Source organism: Tursiops truncatus, chromosome 11, assembly GCF_011762595.2.
Source record: "Tursiops truncatus isolate mTurTru1 chromosome 11, mTurTru1.mat.Y, whole genome shotgun sequence".
In the NCBI taxonomy this organism is placed as follows: domain Eukaryota; kingdom Metazoa; phylum Chordata; class Mammalia; order Artiodactyla; family Delphinidae; genus Tursiops; species Tursiops truncatus.
This window is the reverse complement of record NC_047044.1, coordinates 9,322,635-9,326,928: the sequence shown is the minus strand read 5'-3', so window position 1 is coordinate 9,326,928 and position 4,294 is coordinate 9,322,635. Positions and strand designations below refer to the sequence as shown.

Genomic DNA, 4,294 nt, shown 5'->3' with positions numbered 1-4,294 from the left:
CACCCACGATAATTGTGATCAGGGCCAGGGGGCAGAGGCTGAAGGAGCCAGCCCCAACCTCTGGGCCAGACAGTTTCCCACTTTCTCTCCCTGTTTCTCCTCTGCCTGTTCCCCTCTGTCCTGAGGGCCAGGCTGGGCACAGAGCCTGGAAGTGGAGCTGTCTCGGGGATCCCCAGTTAGAAAGCATCTTAGGATGGTCTCTGGGCCCTTACAACCTACTTAGTGTTATTCTGCCTCGGTAGGTGTGTTAACTCTCTGGGTCCTCCAGCTCCCCAGGACATTCGCGTTGTTACGACCTTCTTCTTTTTTTTTTTTTTTTTTTTTTTTTTTTGCCGGACACGCAGCCTCAGCGGCCATGGCTCATGGGCCCAGCTGCTCCGCGGCCTGTGGGATCTTCCCGGACCGGGGCACGAACCCGTGTCCCCTGCATCTGCAGGTGGACTCTCAACCACTGCGCCACCAGGGAAGCCCTACAACTTTCTTCTTGAAGGTGAGAAACAGCACAGAGACATTGGGCATCTTGCCCAAGTCACACAGCTGACAAGTGGTGGAGCCAGAACATTGCCACACTGCAGACCCTATTGGATTCTGTGTTATTAAAACCCCGCACCCTTGGGTCTGTCTGGCATGACTTCGGAGCCAGGACTGAGCCCAGGTGGTCCAGGCGCCGACACACTCTTAAGCACTAGGCCGACCTATTGCCTCTCCTGAGAATGAGAGCCCTCACTTCACAAATGGGGAAACTGAGGCCCAGAGGGGAACAACTTGACAGAGACCCCCAATGTAGAACAGGACTCTTCCTCAGCCATCTGTGACGACCCTCTGTCGCTTCCTGTCCTAGGAGACCTGTCCCATTCCCGTGGGGCCCCCGGGGCCCCTCCCTGCACCGCCCAGCCTCCTCTCCCTCCTTCGCTCCGGGCACAAACCACCCACAGACTGTATCCCCTTTCCTGTAGCCCATTCAACAGCCCCCAGGAGGATTTCCAGCAGGCCCCAGGGCAGGTGCGTGTGGGGCACCCGGATGAGGAGGCAGGAGGACAGGTGTGGGCGGGAAGTCCTTTCCGGGTCCCACCTGAAGCCCTCAGGTGCAGCCCCAAACCCCAGATGCTATGTTTGGGGCCCGGCTTCCGGCTGAGCAGGCCTGGGGCCAGAAGGCCAGGCGCCGGGACTGAGATTCATTTCCTCCCAGCCCTGAGTGCACCTGTCCCTGCCTCTCACCACATCTGCTTCTCCTTCCCCCTCACCAAGCCCCGGTCTCTGTTCCTTTTCCTGAGGGACACCCCGTGGTTATCTGATCTCCTGAAGGCTCCTCCTTCCCTCCTCCGTCTCAGCCTTCCCTTCCCCCCCTGGGCCTGACGCCGCCTCCCTGCCCTCCCTGGTGCCCATTTGGCTGCCCCTTCCGTGTAGCCTCACTGGGGATGGTGGTGGGAGAGCTTGGAGGGGCCTGGGCCTTCCCCTACCACCCCTCAGTCTATGGCTGGGAAAACTGAGGCCACTAACCCAGGGGCTCCTCAGAGGCATGGCTGGGGCTTGATCATCTATGTGTCCCCAAGGCCCAGCATGGAGTCAGCACAGGGCAATACTGCGGTGTGGCATGTCTGAGATGGCAGGTGGAGTCAGATGGGCTGGAATCCGGCTCCATTACATGCTGTGCAGCCTGGGGCAAGTCACTCAACCTCTCTGAGCCTCCATTCCTTCATTTGTAAACTAGGAAGAATGAGGCTTACTTCATAGGGTTGTAATGAGGATGAATAAACAATGTACGCAAAACAAATATCTCAGTATAAGGGGGTGATCACTCGTTCGTTCAATAAATACTGACTGAACACTTACTATGCGTCATTACTATTGAGTTCAAAAGAAAAGAAACCAAGTCAGCAGACCCCAGCTTCCCCCATCTCCCATCTTGTTCTTTTCTGGTGTGTCCCCACCATTCCTAATCTGTCCAGGGATACCTCCCTAAGTTATCCAATTGCACGTATCACTGCCCTGCTCGGAAGCCACCAGGGGCCCCCTGGTGCCTGGACAGGGCCCAGGACTAGACTGTATCATCCAGATAGAGCCGCTGGGCCAGAGCCCTCCACTGGTGGGAGGGAGAGAGACCCGAGGATCCTCCGCTGCACCCTCCCCTACCCCAGGGCTCAGTTCCCTCTATAAGATCCCACCAAATCTTCCCAACCTCTGCTCGTCCACCTCCACTGACAGGGAGCTCTGTCCCTCACAGGCCATCTTGTCCATCTCTGACTCTTAATTTGTGCTGAGCTGAAATTGACTCCACGAACTTCCGCTGATTCATTCATTCCTTCACTCGTTCATTCAACACGCATCGATCGCCTACTGTGTGCCTGTGGATGTGCCAACTCATTGAAGCTTCGCAACACTTCAGAGACGAGGGGAGGGTGATGCTGACGACGATGAGGACAGCAAGGGTGCAAACGAGGGAGGAAACTGAGGCTCAGGAGAGATCATCGCTGCACAGAATCTCCCGGCATTGGGGCCAGGAGTTGTTTCCATCTGAGTGGCCCAGGCCTCTGGCCTTTCTTCCCCTGAGCTGGATGCCACCCGGTGAAGGACTTGGGGAGTAACAATACCTGGGGTGGGGGCGGGGGACTAGCCCATCTGGTCCTCAGAAGTTGGGGGGCTCAACAGAGGAGCTACTGGGAAGGACCCCTCTTCCCCCCAGGAGCCTTCTGAGAAGGAAGTATTATTTAACCGACATTGTGTCGGGAGGGGAAACACGGGGTCCTTGGAGCTCAGCCAGCCTCCCGCCTTCAGGCTGTTTGGCCTTGTTTGTTTTTTTGGCCTTTTTTTTTTTCCTTTTTCTTTGGGCTAATTGTTCTCATTAAATCTTTTTGTCCTGTTTTGTTTTTTACGGGACTGACAATGCTGCACGGTGCTCAGCGCTGCTTCCTGTGTTTCTGCCCCAGCTCAGGCCTCCGCGGGGCCTTGCTTCCTGTTGTGAGCTGTTGCCATGGCGACTCGAGGCCCGGTGGGCTCCACGGGGGTGGGGAGGGGGAGACAGGGTTGACATCACCGGGTGAGGAGGCAAGGGGCCGGGGTCTGAGGGGGGGTGAGTGGGGACCGGGCAGGCAGTGGCGGGAGCCTGGCGCATCGCTGAGGGGTGACTCACAGCCTGGGAAGGGGAAGAATGCCCTCACATTCTTTCGGGAGGTAAACAAGGTCAGGGAGTGCTGGCTGGGATCCTGTTTACCTGACCCTGGCCCCCCGGGGGACCAGGAGCCAGTGCAGGACAACACACTGGAACAGAACCAGCCAGGCCTCAGGGGCTAGGGGACCAACGGAAAGGCCAGGAGAAGGTGAGGGGCCGGCGGCTCCAGCCAAGATCCCCTTTGGGAGGGCTGATGGACACCAGAGCTCTTCTGGGTGACAGCTCTGTGACTTCCAGCAGGCCCCCTGGCCCCCTGAGCCTTGGTTTCCTCTATTTCTAATGGGTCAACCCCCTGTGTAGATGGCCTCTTGTGCTCCAGTCACCTGGGCCTGGGTCTGGGTGGGCCTGAGTCTGGGCAGCCTCTGCAGCACAGCCCAAGGCTCTGTGGTCTGTCCCCACCCACCAACAGGGCCTGGTCCAGGTCAAAGGATGGGAAGGCGGCACCTGATCCGGTAGGTTGGTGCCCCAGAGGAGCAGCCCAGACAAAGGGCCAGAGAAAGCTGGGCTCAGGAGGGACAGATGGGTGCTCAGCCTGGGGGCGGTGGGGGCACCTCTAGAATCACAGGGCTGGAGTCCGGTATAGCTCATGCTCTCCCCCCACCCCTGCATCTCCCTACAGCCTTCCCGAACCCTACCTCTTATCCCTGCGCCCGCACCAAGTGACAGCCCACCTGCCCATCACAGAGGGTCCAGAAAAAGCCGCTCCTGGAGCCGGTGGCCTGTAACCTGGTCAAACTTCGGGATTGCCCCATGCTGGGCCCCTACAAGAACAGCCAGGGAGGGGCCAGAGCTGAGCCTCTAGCCCCTGTAGATCAGAGACAAACCTCCCACCTTGACCCTTTGCCAGCTGCAAAACAGACCAACTGCCAGCAGGAAGGCGCTGCCTCTCTGTAGCATGCCCTCCACCCTCTGCAGGTGTCATGGGGCGACCCCAGGAGATGGCCCGCAGTGGCCACAGTGGAGATGAGGCCACCCGGCTTAGTGGCCAAGAGCAAGGGCCTCAGGATCAGTCTGGCCTGGTTCAAGTCTGGCTCTGCCGTTTGCCAGCTGGTACCCTCTGGCATGTTCCCTGGCCACTCTGAGCCTCGATTTCCTGATCTGTGAAGGAGAATCTCCCAGGATTGC

At 58.5% G+C, this 4,294-nt stretch overlaps 1 long non-coding RNA gene across 1 annotated transcript; it reads left to right on the top strand.

The window, feature by feature from the left end:
* Nucleotides 1-355: 355 nt before the first annotated feature.
* Nucleotides 356-2,888, top strand: LOC141275949 (uncharacterized). The gene is made up of 2 exons (XR_012324650.1): nt 356-490; nt 2,225-2,888. It is a non-coding gene; the product is annotated as an uncharacterized lncRNA (long non-coding RNA).
* The last annotated feature ends 1,406 nt before the right edge of the window (nt 2,889-4,294 follow it).